General features: G+C 38.7%; 1 long non-coding RNA gene across 4 annotated transcripts in view; it reads left to right on the forward strand.

Moving 5' to 3' along the window:
* Positions 1-20,912, forward strand: part of LOC109366110 (uncharacterized) — a 30,399-nt gene that overhangs the window by 6,974 nt on the left and 2,513 nt on the right. Inside the window, exons 2-3 of one of the 4 annotated variants that reach the window (XR_014881408.1) lie at positions 1,849-2,014; positions 3,211-5,323. This is a non-coding gene — a long non-coding RNA (uncharacterized LOC109366110). Of the gene's footprint in view, positions 1-1,848; positions 2,327-3,210; positions 5,324-20,912 lie in introns of those variants that run through there. The other 3 variants (XR_014881409.1, XR_014881407.1, XR_014881410.1) reach the window with 3 other exon arrangements.

Here is a 20,912-nt window from a genome sequence, read left to right on the forward strand (position 1 = left end):
TCTTACAGAACAAGCATACCTTCTTCAAACAGTGCTTGACACAAAAGAAAATAGTGAAGTGTAACGCTGCAGGTTAATAAAATTAAAAGACAGCAGCTGTAGCTGCTGCCTTGCAGAGAGGCAAGACAGTGCTCCCTGCTGAAAGAAACTGCATTGGAGCCTTAGCATAAAAATAACCATATTGCCTGAGGAGAAAAGAAGCCATATTGAGTTTTCTTCATCTCCTCATATTGGTGCGTGAGCATATTCTTACAACAGAAATGTACACTGAAGCACAGTAGGCTATCTACCTGAGTTTACATAGCCTAACTTAACTACCACAAAGCTAAGAAAAAGGTCTTTTTCATGCAGAAATTCACACCTCTTGCATCATCACAGATACAATTTAACAAAACTAATGCACAGAATGAGTCATAACACAGATGCAAGAGAAAAGTGTCCTGGAAGAGAGCCATAAGGAGAAAGAGAAAAAAATTAGATTTGTACAAGAACATGGGAAGCTTGGACTAGATGCTGTTTTTTGGAGATTTTCTAATGTAAATGTCAGTCAGATGAAGGCCCATACTCACTGGAATGTTCAGCTGTTTTGCACTTCTTCAAATAAGCAAAACAGCTGTAAACCTAGCTTAACTCTCCAATTAAGCTGAATTTATGGCATCTTTACAATACCAGTGCAGAACAAAGCAGCTGGAAACAACAAGTAATTCAGATCCTAGCAATCCCTTTTTAGGGCTTTTTTTGGCATTCTTTAGTCAGGCAAAACTTTGCCAGTTTGCCTAAGATTAAATTTAGAGGCCTCTGAGAGGCCTCTGAAGATTAAACAAAATTATACCATAGAACACATGTTCATAAATGCATAGACATTAGATATTTCAGTGCAACATATTTTGAGAAGATTAATCTAATTTAGTAGCCTAGTGAACTCAGAACTCTCATCAATTTCTGTAATTACCAGGATTACATCTTTGTTAATTTTACCTTAAAAAAAAAAAAAACAAAAAACAAAGTAAATTGACTTTTCTTTCCAAACTAAATTTAATAATTACATTCTGCCACACCTTTGAGTTGTGTGTATGGATGACGAATCTCCTTTTACCCTTAGCTACAGGAGTCCTGAGGCATGGTCCTGAAATACTTGTATTTGTAAAGAGGCCACTGACATCAGTATGTTGATGTACAGTTCAATTCCATACAGTTTTTCTTTATGATTGTAAGTATAGAGGATAATTTGAAATAACTTTTACTCTTTTTTTTTTTTTTTTTTCATCTGTTCTGGATTTATCAGTCAACTGCCTTTAGCAGACCCAAACAACAGAGGCTTCTTGTTTATTCAAGATGGGACTCCCCTTTTTGATCTCATAGGCTAGACCTGTACTAAGGAGTGCAATATTGGGCCTGGTTGCTAGTTTGAGAGCAACTGTGTCACCTATGACTAACCTCTCTTCTACCTGAAAAAAACAGATGACCTACTCAATCCTGACTATTGGGATCCAACCATCCTCTGGATCGTGTCCTGAACTGACTGACAGAGTACTTGTTGCCTCGTGCCACAGCTGAGTATTTACTGCTATAGCCTGGCAGTGTTGGTGCACCTGCAGCCATGAAACAATGCAGTAATGATTGCATGAATGCAGTAACATTTGTCAGGAGGCTGAAATTCCTAAATAAGAAGTTGCATGTCTAAAATTGGCTTAACTGTCTGAGTTTATTTCTCGTTCCAATGGGCCAGGACCAGAGTCTAGCAGATAGGTCTCCTCTGTGCTTGGGAATTACCGATATCACTGACCTACAAGATCTACTTCTTGTAACTTTTCTTACTTGTCCTGAATCTTGTTCTGTTTGCTACAGCAGCATCGTTTCACCAGGAAGAGTGGAAAGTCAGTATCTACATGCTGAACAGCCTGATGTCTGCAACAGGCTTCTGGGAGCTGGGGAATGCGGTCTTCAATCCCAGAATGTAAGAAGGAAATGATAAAGATCTTTATCCTGGAGCAAATGTTCACTATACACAAAGGTACCATACAGAAGAGGAAGTAGAAAATAGTAGTTGCCAAATGGAGATACAGCCTAGTCCACTAAATGATGGACAGTTAGTTTGGTTAACAGTCTGGTACTAAACTCTGCTTCAGCCACTGATAACAGTTTTGTTGTTGTTGTTGTTGTTGTTGTTTTTCATTTGTTATTATGCCATGGTTTTCTTTAGATGAGATCAGCCACGGAACTAAACTGTTCACTGTTTTTAAGCAGAGTCCTATTCTGACACTCAGAATTGCTTGATGTCACTGGGCATGCGCAGGATAAGAAATTTATTAAATCTTCCATGAAACAGTTTCATTTCGAAGTCTGACAATGTTTAACTCTTACAGGAAATGAGAGTGTAATTGTCTAGTAACAAAATTGAAGCTTCAAGTAAATACCTTACAATCTGAGCATAAATTCATGGGAGAATGTGTTGTATGCAAGTAGCTATATGTGCAAAAGGTCTGAATTTCCCTACCAGCAATGTCTGGATCCAGAGTTTTGATTTCAATTCTATTCCTCTGTTCCATATATAAACCTGAATTTAGCAATTACATGAGTACTTCTGCATTCTGGGCCCATGAGCACTTCTTCATACAAGTAAAAAACCAGGTTTGGAAGTTCTCTCTGGGAATATTTGATCCAAGAATTCCAGTTCTAGCATTTCTCTGATGGTCTGAAGTCTGCAAAACATGAGTGTCCTATATTACACAAAGAAAAAGGCTCAGTCAGATTTATCTCCCATAGGGTATATGAACTGCTGTGTGCATAAGTAGATGATTAATGCGGTTTTATGCAGCTTTACCTTTCTTCTGGCATATCATAAATCTGTGGTACCATATACATGCACTAGTACCACAAACACTGTGCACCAAAACACAAAACACGTCTAATTTGATGTCTCAGAGACAGGAACATTTCAGGTGATATAGTTCTATAAGGTAATATCCTCAAAAGTTACTGAGGTATTAGTTTAATAAGTTTAATATGCATTCCTATCTTGCATTTCTTTTTAACAAAATTAGAAATAAACCCAGTCTTTATTGCTACTAAAATAAAAGCTACAACCTGCAAAAGAATCAGAATCTTTTTCTGAATTTTGTAGGATCAGTTGCAACTTCAGCATTATCTTTGTAAACCAATACCTTAGCTGTGTAATATGTTCAGTAAATACAGCCTTTCTTTTACAAGGTGTCTCCTTCCACTGTCAAATGAAGCACAAAAATGTTAAAAAAAGGACTTCTCGATAGCTTCATGGGTAGTTTGTCCACTTATTCCAGAGATCAGTAAAATGTTTGGCAAGAAAAGCATGGACTGAATACAAGTACACATCCACAAATCAAAGCCAAAATTGAAAACGCAGTTCAATGGAGTTCAAGAACAAGAGTGCCGGAAAGACATTGTTGTAAATAAGTGCAACAAAACTGTACCACTCTCCACCTTCTGAATTGATATCATGTACAGCCTACAGCCCAGCTACATTTCTGTAAAACAGTGTGCCTGAGTGCATCTCAGGAATGTGAATGCCTTCTCTGGTGAACAGGAGCCAAACACCAACCTCGGTACCAAAATGTGGAAGAACAATTGCAGCTATGAAGAAAAAACATGTTTTCCCACCACCCAGCTTGTCTAAAATGTTGAATTGTAGTGTGAAGGTGTGTTTTAAACATGATTTTGACCAGGTTGAATTTTGCAAACTAAAATAAAAAGTAGATTTATTGCAGAGCTTAAGCTCTCTGGAGTATTAACTGAACGGCATACTTCATCAGTCAAACATTGGTGATTAGTTCAAAACAAAAATTTGTGAAGTTCTGTAAATTTAAGTTAATGCCTGACACTTGGGTGCCCACACCTTCAAAATAAGCAGTGTGGGGACCCCAGAGTAATAAGCACAGCTGTTAAGACCATATCTGGTGTTAAGAGCACATCAAGAGTGTCCTTCTTCATATGGCTAGATAGTTTTTCCATCACTTGTATTTCAGTATTTCTGAAACCAGGTGTTAATTTTCAGGGGGATAGGAGGTTTCCAAGCAGCTGCCAGGATTAATATAGCAGCCAGCAGTAAACGCTGAATAAGCTTAGGTACAAAATGTGTACCATCTGGTTTCAGAAGTCTGTAGCCAAAAATGTGAGGCCAGTTCCTTTCATGTCCAGAAATCTTCCCTTCACTGGGAGTTGTGAAATGGATCTTACCTTTGCATTACCTTTTAATTCACAGCACAGAGGAAGATTTGAATAATGGTCTTAAGAAAATGTTGTCTAATTGTAAAATGGGAAACTAAAATAATGTGTTCAGTTGATGAACGCTGTTTGACAAGCTGAGATCAAAGTGCTTGCTCAGTCTCACAGTAGTCCGGTTTTCCAAGATGCTGTTTCTCTATCAGTAATATCTACCTGTGCTCATCACAAACAAACAGACTCCCTGGACTAGTAAGGCAATAAGAAACTACAAAATGATGCCCATAAGGATTGATTTAAGACCGGGGAAGTGAGGAATTTGGTCTCTCTTGTCTCATTGAGGCAGTCCTTCTGGGTTCCTTAGATGTCTTGAGAGATCAACTGTTCCACATAAAAAATAACTTTACTGAATAATCTGGTAAAAGAGTAACCTAAGACTTGTTCACAGACATGAGGTCAGAGGGATGTGTACAGTTTGGGCCAATATAGACACATCTGAAGAGATCCAAGCAACAGAAATTCCACTGAAGAAGTGTGGGAAAGGAGTGTTTCTTGCAAAAGTCCAAATCATTCTGTCCCTTCTCTCTCAGGCAGTCATAAGTAATTGATAATGTACCTTTCTTATGAAAGCCCTGAAGACATCAACCTATTGTCCCACTCAGAGAATTATTCATATCTCTTAGCTTTTTTATTTCTGGGTTATATATATATATATAATGCCTATGATAAGAAACCACATCCTATTTTTCCCTTACTATCATCACTGCTTTCAACACGTTGATTAACTCGGTGCTTTAACTGGATGATTAAACCCTTTTGAGAAGGGATTGTCATGTTACTTTATTTGGCTAGACCAGACTATAATGATTTCTCAGTCTGTAGGCATTATCACAACACAGATAAAACAGCTACGATAGTCCTGTTACATTCCTGGTAATTGTGGGGTTTTCTACACTGTGGTGTATAGATAAAGACAAGTGAGATTTCCCTGGACTCTGTACAGCAAGTTAGAATAGCTCTATTATATGATGTAGCTGCAGATTTAACAGAGATGTATTTAAAGATGGGCATATGAATAAAGAAGAGTCTAAATTAAGGCAGAAAAAATACAGTTTTAAAAGCCTGATGTTTTTATTTGGTACCAATATCCAGAAGACTTAATATTCTGTGGGTTTGTTCTGACCTCTTCTGTGGTTAGCAGTCAAAACACTTTTCTGTATGTGTGTGTTCTAATAGTAAAGTGATAACCCTTTTGATATGCATCTCAAGAGTGCCTGATAATAGATTCCAGCATTCTGAATTAACAATTCCATCTAATCAGACTATTTTATAATGCACTGTAAATAACCATTTCAGCAAAGGCAGTGATTTTTCTGCATTCAGGCACTGAAGCATTAGTGGTAGTATAAATCCCAAGATAGCACTCAGTGTACTTTAAGAGAGAAATTTAGTCAGTTTGAAAAATTTTCAAAGGCTGTGGTCCACATTTCCACTTATCTCTGAATGTATGATAAATTGTTGATCCACAGATAGAGGAGAGTCTTCTGTATTGCATTCGTGTAGCATGAAGCATCTGTAAGTAATAACTTAGGTAACTGTAGTCCACTGATATTTTTCAAAATGTTAACAAAATACACATCCAAATACCAGTTTGTTTAGTCACTGGTGAACTGACTGCTATATTACAGAACAGTTGTCTCACTTCGAAGCTGTAGGCTCCACGTTCAAAAGTAGGACTATACCACAAACTGCAAAACCACTTAAATAACAGACATGCCACAAAGTCCAACTAGATCCAGAAGGCTTTCCTGTTACTAATTTCATCTATTTTATTATTTAATGTGTTTACTAGGATCTATGACTATTTCTAATGTTATGAAAGACACAGAGAGAAAATGATACCAAAAAAATACGGATCTTTATTTCACATTATCTGGTATAGTTCCCAAAACTCACAATTTTAATACCAGAGAGAATACATTTCATTGAAAGCAAGTACATGCACAGCCCCTATCCAAGATGAAGAAGCAGAAATTTTATTACTCACTCTTCTTCAGTGTTAACAGCCAGAGGGAATACACTTTGGAAATCAGTTTTCTCTTACGGGAACTCAATGTGGGTAGCTGCTTGATGTGTTCAGCTTCTGTATGGCCCAGATTCAGAAAGACACTTAAAAGTGTGTCTGACTGTTCATGTGGGTATTTAGGTATGCACTTAAGTACCTTGCTGAACTGGGGCTTGTGTTATGTCATATGTATTCACGAGGTCAGGCATGCAGGCTAATAATTTTTCCGTTTTTTCTAGGTAGACCACAGATAAGTACAGTCACACTATACATTTGGAAGCACCTGCAGTTAATTTATCAGATGATGTTACCCAAGGCAATGGAGAATACCCAAGGCCACAGAAAATGTTCTGTTGGAGAAACATAATAATTTGCTCCCTGATACAGATCCTGTAGGCTGCTGAGAGGATCTGCATGGTCCAAACTTCAAATGTACAGGATAACAAAGTACCATTTTATTGAAATATGCTACCTCAGTATGCAGCAGTTGCAGCCAGTCTCATGCCCTGTTGTATTAGACACCATAGAGAAACGTGAGTTTCCTGCTCCAAGAGATTCACATTCTTAAGAAGTACTGCATGCCACGGTTAAGGAATTGGAGAGCATACATTTGCCATAATGAAATGCTTACCAAGATAAATCAAAAAGCAGATAATTTAGGAAGGAAAAATTAAGTGCATGACTGCTTTTCCCCTCTTTAAGCTCTGGCTATTAGCCCAGGCATTAGCCTCTCTAACCCACAAGTGAATAAGTTGTTTAGGAAACACAGTGATTCCAAGCAAAATTCTGAGCAAATTTTTTTATATTTTCCCTGGAAGACAACATGTGATTGCTTTCTAGTCTGCTCATCTGTTCTCTCTTACTCACTTCTAAAATTGTGGCACAAGAATAACTGTGCCAAGGATATGTTGTCCGAGTTATTCATTGAAATCCAGTGTCTGAAGAGGAACCTTGCAGCTGCTAGCTCTTACAAGCCCCATTGATGAGGGACAGGGTCTGACTGGAAAATCTGGTACTCGTATTTGTGAGAATGCTAGAAACTCATATCTACTTCAAATTAACCAGGTTCTTTTCCTGTTCTACCGCTACCTACATTTTTGCTGAATAACCTGCAATATCCCACTCTGCACTTCACTATCCTAGCGAAGATTCTTACAAAACCTTGATTTAATGCTGTCTCTGAAGAAAAGACTGTTGCAGCTCAACCAAGAAGATTCATCCATCTGATCAGTAAGCATGGAGATAACAGAACTTGAGTACATGGGGAATAAAAATAGGAAAATATGGGAAGGAGCTGCAGATCCCAATGGGCATTAACATGGTTTGAGGTTTCAGTTCTTCCACTGATTACTTGTTTCATAATCATCTTCCTTGACTTACTTTCAGTCAGCTGTAACTAACAAAAGTAATTCTCGTTATCTCCATATTCCTTCAATATCTATGCTTCAGTCACTTTTTTCAGTGCTAGCTTTGTGAACTGTCACCCTTCTGATTTTTATTCAAACTTTCTCTAAAGTTTGATTAAGAGTGCCAGTTTATGTTATAAGGTTTATTCACATCTTAGTGGTATGAAAATTCTTTGCTATTTGCAAGAGATGACACATATGTTGTTGTGGATTTTAATAGTGGAAATGTACTGTTCATGCTGACTAAATAATTTCATAGAAGCTGTTTGAGCCATATTACGCTTTTAGTGTAAACTGGATACAACACTGATGAAATTTAGCGTGATTAGAATGAATAGGAAATCATCAGAACTACCTTGCATCTCACCCATCTGCACTATTTTTTATTCAGGTGATGAGATCTCTATGTAGTTTGAACACTAGGACTGACATAAACTGTGAGTTGAGGATAGGAGAACACACAGCAATGAAAAGAAAAAGAATGAAGTTGAAAATTAGGCCAGAAGATTGAAATCAGGATGGATTTATATCATTTGTTGCTGTTTTATTCATCTTGGTTCTCTGATAAACTACCAAGCAGGATGAAGTTCAGGAGACTTGATATACTGCATGTTAATTCTTTGTTGTTACAAGGTGAACTCCCTTACTCCAGCTCACTCTCCTTCTCTCCCACACTTGTTTCAATACAGAGGAAAGTTCAACTCCCCCTGCTTAGCTCCAGTACCTCTTAATGAGGGAGCTGTAACACTATGCTGTCGTCTCACCACACAGCAATCAGAATTTCATTGCTTCACACAGCTTGACTTATGTCAAAAAGGATGGTTAAAATTCACCCACATCCTGAAAACCCCCGCTGAGTTAAGCAGATCACATCTTCACTACAGGAGGAATTTTTGTTGGTTTTGATTTTTAAATGGTCAAAGGGCACAAAGTATTATTTCTGAAATTTCTTTCACAGACATGGTTCTTAGGATACTGGCATGAGCAAGATGATTTACATATCATATAGTTACAGAGGCAAAAGTAAGAGAGCTACACATGCCAATAAAAGGAAACATCATTTACAAAATGTAGTCTGATCATACAAAATGGATCCTCTAGCCAGTTGTGGTTAAGAAAAGCTCTTAGACCAACTTTATAGATTGTCTTTAACAATGTAGCCCTACATTTACAAAAATCAGAAGCAGAAGTTCAAGGACTGTAAATCAGAATCTCGGGAGGTAATGTTATTTATGTGCTTGAACCAGCATTCCTGAAGCCTTCAGGATGAGCTTCCTTGAATGCATACAAGTACATCATATGGTTACTGCAATTCCTGTGAGAGGAAAAATACAAGCAAGCATTTGCAGGCAGTATACTTGTGTTTACTGTATCTCGTCATACCTTCCAAGAATTTTCAGACATGCTTTCATTTTTAGTGTGTTTCTTCAATTAAACTTAAAACCAGGCACAAGAGAATGCTCTATTCAACTGTGAAAATATTGTATTGCATTACAGGAAGCCTCCAAGTTTATAAAAATATGAATGTCTTTGTCGTACAGAGGTTAAAGATTCCTATTACCCCAGTTACAAGAAAGTTGAAAGGATATCATAAACAACTACCACTGAAATGATAATGTTATGGATATGTTTCTGCATATGTGGTATCAAAAGAAGGAAATGGCTCTACATCCATGAAAAATTAATTATCCACACAAAGCTTGAATTGCCTATAAACAGTAACCTTGAAACGAGCATGTTAAATTATATTTTTAAATGTCCACTTGCTTAAAGATCATTTAAAGATATGAGGAATGACTGAATAAGTCAGTATCCTTTATTCTGGAGAAGAACCGACAAGTTAAAATACAAAGAATTGTTAGTGGTATGGAGGTAGATCATAGAATTGCACAATGGTTTGGGTTGGAAGGGACCTTTAAGACCACCTAGTTCCAACTCCTTTACTATAGGCAGGGACACCTCCCTCTAGACCAGGTTGCTCAAAGCCCCATCCAGCCTGGCCTTGAGTGATTTCAGGGAGGTAGCATCCAGAACCTCTCTGAACAACCTGTTCCAGGGTCTCACCACCCTCACAGAAAAGAATTTCTTCCTAATATCTAGTCTAAATCTACCTTCTTCTAGGTTTTAAAGCCATTTCCCCTTGTCCTGTTGCTACATGCCCTTATATAAAGTCCCTCCACAGCTTTCCTGCAGGCCCCCTTCAGGTACTGGAAGGCCACTATGTGGTCTCCTCAGAGCCTTCTCCAGACTGAAAAACCCCAGCTCTCTCAGTCTGTCTCTGTAGGCAAGGTTCTACAGCCCTCAGATCATCTTCATGGCCCTTCTCTGGACCTGCTCTAACAACTCCATGTCCTTCTTACACTGGGGACAGTGATCAGTCATTCACTATTTTCTCCAGTGGAAAAAAAACAGGAGGGCATCAAGTGAAGAATGTAAATCCTGATCCAAACAAATTTGAGAATCTGGTTCTTCATCCAATGGCCAGTAGTGGATGATGAGCGTGAGGGGAAATTAGATAAGGTAATGGAAGAAAAATCCATTACAACTAATTCAGAAAATACATCACCTAGAGATAGCATAAAGCTGGTAATCCTTATGGCATACTCTTATTTGCTTTACACTATCCTTACTTTTCTTCATGGCACGTGAGGCAGTGATGGGTAGTATTCAGTGGTGCTATGCCCAATTGTCAGGGACAGGACAGTGCAGAACAGACTGGTCCTGCATGAACTAAATCCCATCGAGTTTCCTTCTCTAGGAGCTGTGAACAAACAAGCCAATCACTTTGTTCAATATGAATCAACATTTCTATGCCAGCTCTATCTTCTTCATGAGAACAATACAGCCAGTATTCATTCTGTGCTTTAGTATTTACCAACAATTCTTTCAGCTGAGAAATATAAGCACAGTCTGGGGACTATTCCAGGGTACAGGCCTTATGGACAGGCTGCCCACCACTCACCCCAATTCTAATCTCTCATTTCTCATTTCTCAATTCTCTCTCCACATCTATCATGAGGCAGGACTCAAGGCTTCTGAAATGAGTGAAGTTTGTGGTCTTCATTAGCATGGTCAGTGGTGTCTGTGTGCAGCAGCAGAAGAGGCTATATTAGTACTGCAATGCACAACTCTGATATTTAGCAAGGACAAAAAAAGCCCAGAGACTTCAGCAATGCAATCACAAGCCAAGCAACACTGTTTGGACAGGAGGCACTCCTTGGTGTGAAAATCAGCAGCAAAATCAGTGTAGCCTATGCATAACAAAAACAGCAACGTATGCATAACAAAAACAGCAACATTGTCCCAGCACTTCGGAGTTCACAACAAAGCATTTGACAGTGTAGTCAGAATAAATGAGTTACCCAAGTGAGTTCAAACAGTACTTCCAAACATTTTATCATTTACCTCAAATGCAAGTTCTTCAACATCATTACTATGATTCAGTATGATAAGGAAGAAAAATACAATATTTGTGCTATATATCTGAGAAAATTTGGACTTCTGGGTGCTTTTAGGGAGAAAGAATTATGAATTGCTCTGAGGGGAATCCAGCTGTATGTAGAAAATCTGAATGATTTTTTTTATGTGCAAATACTAAAAATATTTGTTGGTCTTTGGATATGGTCTGTGCTGTACAAATTTATGACTCACAAAACACAATGGTCTTAAACCAGGCCCACCATCTTTTCAAAGAAGGTGATGTAAGATAAGAAATTTCAGCATAGATATGCTGTGCTGAATTTTCCAAGTACAGTGTAAATGTTGGCAAACCTGTTTTCAAGAATGGAAGAGCTGTATTGTACAATAGCTTAAATCCGGCTATCTCTAAGAGCGAGGCTCTGTGGCTTGTCAGGGCCATAGTTAGGCCCAGAAAGCAAGCTCTGTCTGCCCTGCCTGTTCACCAATGTCTGGCTGCCTTTTTTTTTGTCTTAGGGCCAGCTTTTGGTGCACCTTTGTGGCCTTCTGTCAGAGAACCGTGAGCAAAGAGCTGTGAGAAGTAGGTTTCTACTCTTTATTCCTTGGGAGCTTCTTTTAAGCTCAGACCTCACTCTTGATTTCTGCCTGATAAACATTTGCAGCTCTGCATATGACTTACCAGTGGCAGCTGAACTGAATTTTTATCTAGACCCTGAACCTGTCTCCTCAGTATGGATATTTATGGTGTTTTGGACTCTTGGATGGCCCTGGTTATCATCACCAGAGCTCATTGCTCCTGGCATGGCTTGCAGAAACATCCCATGACCGATCTGAGCACCAGCTTCACACGCTCTGCAGAGAGCCAGACGATCTGCTGGGTTGGCCCCAGGTGGTGTTGGAGATATCTCAACAGGTGGCATACCACAGCCTTGATCTTGCCACCTAGTTTGCCCCAACAGACTGTCTTTGAGCCGCCTGGGAGGCTTCTGTGTTATAGAGCAATGCCAAGATCATGGTTTTGTGTCAAAGGTTGTATAGACATAGGCAAAGCAATTTACAAAACTAAGTGAAAAGAGAGCTAAATCTGTTCAAATATCAGATACTGTAATTCATCTTGATTAGCATGGGATACTTCAACAGCTGTAACCATTTAGGCTTACAATTCCAAAAGTCAAATACTTTAATCTATGCTAGCAGGAGAGTGCCAAGGAAAGGGAGGAACTGAAAAGAAAATATATCAAAATTTCAAACTTCATACTAAAAACAATATTCCAAAACATCATTAAAATGCTTATGCTGAAAGTATCAAAATATAACTTGGTTAAATTCTGAAGCAAATATTTTGCTTCAAATTTGTTCAGAAGGATATAGAGTAACCAAAATACAATGCAGACAGAACTTAGGTTTGCATCACAAAAAGTGATGATGAAATCTACCGTGCAATTGTGCCTTATCATGAAGTCATTTTAGTGGGCACCTCTGTCATGTCTTTTCACGGCTCTTAAGATCTCTAAGTGCCTCCAAGTCCACAATCGGGCCTAGGCTGTGAAGCATGCTCTCATTTATGCTTCAGCACAATCTGGAGATAAGGACATCTGTCAAAAACTGCAGTCCATTACAAGTTTCTTATAACATCAATAGACTACAAAGACTGGCACGTTGCTCACAGCATGGCTACATTCTCCCAGAATTCTGGCTAGCACTGGCAGTCAGTGCATCCTCAAGCAGCCCTGCTAAGGGACAGAAAGATGAACATGGCCTGGAGGAACCTGGCTCTTCAAGAGGGGTAGAAGACATGGGCTTGCTTTTAGAAGTGTATGGCCTATTCAATAAAATGTCTCAACCCTCTGTGTGCCAATATTCCGCAGTCAGTCCTGAATTATTGCTCATTGCTTAGCCACACAAGTCACATTGCAGGTAGGAGACACAGCCTGACCTTCACTGTCTAACCAGTATCCAAGAAACAACGTCTGCTAGTGTAGCCCCTTACAAGTCACAGTTCTTGACACTAGTCCTTTGGTGGGAGGAGATGAAGGGTGTGGGGCCTTGCAGTAAGCTCCATAAATCTCAACCTGAGTATGTAGCATGCTATACTTATTACTTTCATCCAGCATGGACATGCTTTGAAATAATATTCATTTATCACCACATGAGTGCCAGTATAATGCAAGTGAGTCGTTGAAATATTGACTAAAGCCTTCAACGCCCTTTTGAACTACCAGCACTAGAAAAAAAAGTGGTTAGGTGGTGTCTTCCTCCTCTTTCAGCTCACAAGATTAATTACTTACAAAAGAAGAGGCTCACGTATCTTTGGATTACAGCTAGGATGGAGACTTCCCAGTGTGGCAAAGACATCAGTAACTGCAACACAGTGCTAAAAGACACCACCGCTAAGCAAGGATACACAAAAACAAAGTGACTATGCAATGTGATATATACTGCCTTTACACCAAGATCTTATTTTTCAGTGACAGAGGAAAAATTGTTTGCCTTCTTGCACCTAGCCAGAACATATATAGGGCTTAACCTTTTAGTGGTTCTTATCTTGGCAATATTTGATATAGCCAAATGTAATGGACATCCTTAAACCATCTGTCCTACACTAGGGAAAATGAAAGCATGGTTCAGAATTCTGACCAGTCTACCAACATGAGACATAGTACAAGCGCTCAGAGGATAGCTGAGGTTAGAAATGACTTCCTGCAGCCATCTAGCCCATCTGCCTACTCAGAGCAAGTTCATCGAGAACAGGTTGCCTTCGACAATTTTGATTATATCGTCAGATTTTGAATATATCAATCCACAGCCTCCCTGGGCAGCTTGTTCCATAAAAAAAGTTTTTTCTGTGATTTTTTTTTAATTACAGTTTGTACTTGTTGCCTTTTGTCCTTTCACTGGGCTCTACTGAGAAATATCTGGTGCCTGTAACGTACTACCTGGTTCTCATGCTCCACTCTCCTAGTCAAAAACTCTGTTCTGATTTGTACCATAAAATGTGACCACTGACCCTTCTTATCTACTTTGCCACAAAAGAGAAGAGTCTTTGTAACTCTGCTTCTACTGCTATTAGATTATCCTTTAGACTCCTCTTTGCTAGGAAGAACAAGTCCAGCTCCTTCAGCCTCTCCTTAGACGTGATGTGCTGTGGGCTCCCAAGGGGCATGGTACACTCTCCTGTTTCTCTCCCTTTACTCAGCTTGAGCTATACTTTGTATTCCTTGTGTGGCCTTAAAAGCACCTCCAGGTACAGGGGAATTAGAAAAAATACAACTCCTCTTAACCAACTAACCATGCTACTCCTAATATAGTCTGATATGCAGTCTGCCTTATTCACTCATTTATTCTTCTGACACACCCTAAGTCCTTCCTCTGAAACATAAATATGTAGGCATTGTTTGAAATGAAGCAGTAGATATAATGACGTTGTTAAAACAAACTATGCTACTTTTGAAATATATACCCCAAAGATCTTGGTTTCATGTTCCAGTGACAAACCTATTCACCACAAGAAATTAACATTGCAGAAAATAATATAATTGTTCAGCCAAACTGAGCATTGCTGAACCAGTCTGATACTTCAGAGTTGGTAGAATTGTTTTTCTGTTGGTGGTCATGTAAGAAAGAAGGCTGTTGCTGCAAGAATGGAATCCATCTGAAAATCAAAGCTTTCTTAATCAAGGGGGGCAGGCAGTATCAGAAATTCCAGAAACAGTACATGGTATATGCTGAATTTGTTTATCTCTAGAAAATTACTTTGAAGTCAGAACACGACACTCAGAAATACTGATATGCTCCTCCACCCATTCCTTGGAAAACTATCACTCAAAACCCAGAACTTCCACTCTGGTCTAGATAAGAAATCTTGGCTGAAGACCTGGCAGTCAGGCTTGGGTGGACCCTGAAATGAGATATCATCTCTATTCATTATAGAGGCAGTGGCATTGAAAGAAAAGAAAAATGTAGAGAACTGTATTCAAGCTGACAATTAGGAACTTTAAGAAAAGGTTAGAGCTTGGGAAATGAAGAAATGAACATTGCTTTTTCAAAAAATGAAGAAGCAGTAGGCTGAGAAAATTTTTTTTATTATTATTATATAAATATATTGTGTAAGGCATTTATTGGCTTTCACTCCCAGTAGCTTCAGTGGGAGAGGCTGTACTTTGTCAGCTGCTTCCCCCTCCTTTAGCAAAACCTTGAGCTGTCTGAGACACTTAGCTCAAGCTAAATGATCATATGCAGTGTTGTGATGATGACTGATCTTTCTCCCTGAGTGGTACTGCACAATGAGCAAGAGTGGAAATAAGCAGGTGTTTAAAAGCACCAGTGATCTTAAGGACATGGCTGTGTGAGTCCCTGACTCCTTAAGCTACATAGCTGTCTTTAAAAATGCTGTTGCCTCGTGACATCTGTCCCCTTGGCTGCTGCAACAACCATCAAACCAGGAGATTCACAAGCTGTGGCAATCCTAGAGCTTGAGCCAGTGCACAGAGAGGAAGCGTGTTCTCAATGAAGGGGCAACTACCAATTCTATGGTTACAGTCAGTGAGCAGCACGAACAAGTTTGTCCCATGAGGGGGGACAAACCAGCAGGCATGGATGACCCCAGCACAGGCTGTGCCTTCACCAACAAGGTATCATTCCACCGAGGCTGAGTGTAGCAAGCAGAGCCAGGGCCTATAGCAGGGATCATCAACAGCCTCCAACACAGAAAGTGATGATCCAAGGCCCAGACAGGGGCTTCAATGAAGAGTGAGAGAAGATTGCATCAGGGCAGGGCTGGAGACAAGCTGCAACATATGACTGAGGGATCCATCCAGAATACAAGCTATCTACAGCGTAGATCCACAGTCCATCTAGGGGGAAGGGCTGAAAGCAGGCATGCATACAGAATAGCTCAGAACAAGACCAGTTGTCCAGTACTGATTTTAAATTGAGACTCTGATCTGAAAGTATGTGGCTGGATTGTAAGTGAGGCTGGTTGCAGCCATTAAGGCCTACCAGTGTACCTGGGGCAGTGCTTTTACTCATGTGGTCATATAGACCTTATGCTAATATGAAGCATTTCATTGCATTATAGAAAAAAGTCACATCAGAGAGCAAGAACAAGGTGGAAAGACAGCAGCTTAAGCAGGAAACACAAGCAATCAACCTGGACCTCTTCATTCATAGGGACTAAAAACATGTGCCCAGAGAGACCAAATCCCATTTGCAAGAAATCATTAAATGCTGTACTGGGACCAGCTGATACTAGTAAGGCCACACAATCCCTGTTGTCGACAGCTTATTCACATAATTCATGGCTGCCTCCAATTATCTGTGGGAGATTTGCAAGCCGGACTCACAGCCTGCGAAGGAGGTTCCACATGGGCAGGCGGTTAATGAACAGATTGGATTATAAACACTAGCTAATCTTTCCCACATGTACACCTGAAGAATATCACAAGTGACAGCTGTTTAAATTTCCAAGGAAATTAATGATTCCTAAAGAGGCAGGGCTTATCATGACTTTGACTGGGCCTGATAACAGACAACCACCAAGGGGCAAATTGTTTATAATAGTCTATAAGTGCCTCATTCTATGGGTTCATCTTGGAAACTTTTATTGACATGGCTCTTTTATTAATGTTTGTGCTAGCAAAGAGTATAACAGCTTTGTTCAATCTGCTGATGATATTAGGCTACTAAGGCCTCTAATGAGCAGCTCATATCTTCAGGTCACAGTCAGTTTAAAATGATTGGTACTGAGTCCAACATACTGTGTACTCAACTGAACCCTAATAGATTGCTGTACTGTGCTTGCCCCATTCAGAGCTCACATCCTTGCATGGTCCATTGTTGAGACAGCTGAAACATTAACTAGCATGTGGTGGGTGATTTCCTGCATTCACTGTCTAGAGAACTGGGAGCAGAGAGAAGAGAGCAATCTAGGTTCACCGTGAGACTTTAACCAACCACTTCCAATAGACCACGTAAAGAAAAAGAATGCCACTTCCTCTGTCCACATCTTCAGAAAGCCTGTAGTATTAGAATAGGACACAAAACCTGTGTTGCCCTATCATTCCCCCTTCCTCTTGGAGAATATGGACTAATTACCATGGAGACTTTTCAGAGTTCCATTCTATTTTAAAGAATATATTGTGAAGAAAGGGCACCCATATTGGCCTGTAAAACTGCTCAAGTGGAAAGAGCATTGTTGAACTCAGAGATCAATAAAAAGGTATGACAGATACAGCAAGCCATTCTTCAGCTACTAGCATTGAAATTGCCTTGCAGGATTGTGCAGCTAAGAAAGGAGGAGCGTGGAATTAAATTCAAGACTACAGACAAATCAAATGCCTCACAAACAATTTCAGCTTTTTCTTGCATAACTTCTGTGATCCATCACCTATCTCAGTTCTGAAACATTCGGCCACAGCAATGGACTTATTCCTCCTGCCACACTGACATAAACCAGAATTGATTGAAATGAAAAAAAAATAAAAAATAAAAAATGCATGAAGGTGATGGTTAAAGTCAGAACTGGAAAGAGTCTGGCATATGTTTTATCTGAATCCATGCTAGTATTACTTTGTGATCCATTGTATTCAATTAGGCTAATTTTGGACCCACGTTTTATATTCAGAACCAGTTATTTCATTCAGGTTCATATTCATTTAATTACACTGATAGATCTCTGCTTGGTGAAGTTTTTGCCTTATATTTGCTACTTAAATTTCTCTGTCATTTATCATCAAAATTATTTGGGGGACTTCATTCAAAGAATATCACGGCTTCCAGCAACTGGATAAAATATTTTTGCATGGGTTTCTTCTTGTGCTTTCTCCACCTGAGATGTTGTTTTTCCCAAGAATAAGTAGGAAAAGGTAGAAGATCAGTGATCTTGCAATTGGATTAATAAATAGTGGACATTATAAAACACAGCTTACAGTAGAAGATCGTCTATGACCTCCTAGCATGCAGACAGACACATGCACACACACACAAATGTGCGCACACATAATTTCCACATAATTTTATTTTAGGATCTTGCATGATCAGGCTTTTTCTTCAGATGTTGAATATCTGCCACAGAGAATGTTTTCTTATAGCCGTAACAATATGTTACTATATTAGGAAAGGAATTCAATTTGTAGGACATTTGGAATCTTTATTAGTTATGATTCGAGTCTGTTTGCTGTCATAAGGCTAAGGAACTAAGAACAGCTAGCCTAAGCAGGAGATACTGATAGCAGGTAACAGGGCTGCTTTGGTCAAATTAACTGCTCACTAACTTTCTATTGAATTTTTAACACAATCAAATTCTTAAACAATGTGGGCAAGGACGTGACTGTTTTTGCTTCTCTGTATATTTTGTGAATTTCTGCTGTAGCATATGCATCCTTCAGTAGTTAATGGAGCACTATTTAATTAACATTTAATGCCTCTTTCCTTCATAAGTAGCAAAGAAAATGTAAAGAACATGTTCAGAATTAATGTATGCATGGTTCCAGTTGGTGCAAGGCAGGCGAGGGCAGTGCTTAAACTGTGTAGAACAAATCAGGCAAGTAATTTCCTGATGTCCACCTTTTCTTTATCCTGCCATGTGCCTTTGTTTCTCTTCATCTTCTATGCCTTTCCTGCTATGAAAACCCTGACCCACCATCCCTGGATTAGATCCTCAAAAAGCTGGAGAGAACAAGCTGAGAGGTGGAAAAAGTATGACAGCACACAGCAAGGAAGAGGGGAAGAAGAGGGATAAAGGAGATTGACTTTCTCCATGGTTCTACAGCCTTGCCACTGTTAGCACTGTTTACCACTACCATCTTAATGCAACTAACTTTATAATACACCCACATACTACTCCAAGAATTTTTTTCTGGCCAACACAAAACATACATCTGTGAGAAAGAGTGAAAAAAAAGACTCAACAAAACTCTTTTCTTATATGACTAAAAATTTGCTCACATACACTGAGAGAATTTAAAAGACAATATGCAACAGTGCCATCTGATGGGCTTATTCAAAAGGGGAAACAAGGTGACAGTAATCTGCAAGCCTAGTAAACTATTTTTGTCACTCCTATGCTAAATGCCATTATCATTACTGGATCTGATTAAAAGAAGGTGCTGGCCAATTATTTCATATTAACATAGCTTCTTCCCCTGAACCTGTGTCAAACTACTTTTTAAAATAAGATTTTGTTTGTTTTATAAAGGTGGTAGGGTTAAAATTGTTTCATTGCTACGATATTTGATTTAGCATTGCAGAACATTTTGATTGAGAGTTTACAACAAATCAAACATACAACCATTTTAAATGAATTAATTTTGGGGTAATAAGCCTTCAAGTGAAATGTCAAGACAGAAAGCAATAATGAGGGTCCAATAGTCTCTCAGGAGGACAACATAGAAAGCTTTCTAGAATGAAGGAATGAGAAAGAAAGTATTAAGTAAGTGATGAGGTTTTATGTTTTGTTTTATTTTGTTTTTGCTACATCTTTGGCAATGTAAACAACTGAGGATTTTATTCTTGGACAATACATTGCCCTTAAACAAGATTTAGAAATCTGTAGGACCAGAGTCTATGTAGCTTCCTCTTACAACCTACTTCATTCTTCTCTAAGACTACAGCCAAATGCCTTTATATTAAAGAATGAAGCAAGTTCACGTGACGTTTTAGTCGAATTACATCTTAATTACTGTATTACAGCATAGGTAAAGCAAACAAATTTATCCAGTTCTAAATTCAGTGTTGAACAGCAAAATTTATTTTATTTTCCAGAATGAAACAGTGTGAGCCATCCTTGGCCTCAGAAATTGGTTCATGGCCCTTAAAAGTAAATAACTTTTATCAATAAGCCAAGAGGAAACCTTAAATAGTTATTTATACAATCTCTAAATAAACAAATATTGAAAAAATATATAAATAACGTGAATACTTTTGAAACAGACCTGGACCATTTGGCAGAACAGTTCAGATCAGTGTTATATTGTTCAATACAGCAAAATGAAAATCTTACAGAAAACATACATACGTTGGAGTACTATGTGCTACACAGCACTACATATTTTGAAGACTCATTTTACCCTCAGTAAGAAGTCTGCTAAAGAAAGTTATGGTTGATAACTGCTTGAATAATAGCTGGCTGCTTTGTGTTCATTTTCAACTTTCCTCCTAACTCATAACTTCTGCAAACAAAAATTCCTATTTTTTTTCCATTAATTGATTAGTCTTGGAATGTAAAAGTAATGTTGGACCACTGTCAAACAAAATTAGTTTTTACAGACTAAAAATAATAGGAAAAAATATGCTTTACAGCTCTTTATTTTCTTCAGGGTTACAAATCCAGTCTAAGGGATGCTTATGAAGGAAATCTCTGTTCAATGATCTGCCCTAGAGGGGGATAAGGTGGGTGGGATATGAAATGCTAGGATACAAATACGTTTGTGTTGATTCAGGAAAGCATTGTTTAATTTATGGCTGTTTGGAAGGACAGAAGGAAACAGGGAATTATGTGTGTTGGATGTGTGTATTGGGGGAGAGGGATTGATGAGAAGTGGGGATCTCACGCATACAGAAAGCATCATTGCTGCTTTTGAAAAAAATGAAATTAAGTGTGCAAACATTAAGGATGAAACATCTTATTGTTCTTGACATTTGTTGGATCTACACAAAACAGTCTTTGATGTTAAGAGAAGAGCAAGCAGCTCTGGGACAAAAGCTGTTAACAACCCTGATTCATAGCAAATCTCACTTCGTAGCAATACCCACAGATAACTCTTTATTTTAAAAGCAAAGCAACAATATCTAAAGCTATAGAAGAAAAGAATATGTCCATCTATTGAGTA

This window comes from Meleagris gallopavo, chromosome 2 (genome assembly GCF_905368555.1).
Source record: "Meleagris gallopavo chromosome 2, MGAL_WU_HG_1.1, whole genome shotgun sequence".
Taxonomy (NCBI): domain Eukaryota; kingdom Metazoa; phylum Chordata; class Aves; order Galliformes; family Phasianidae; genus Meleagris; species Meleagris gallopavo.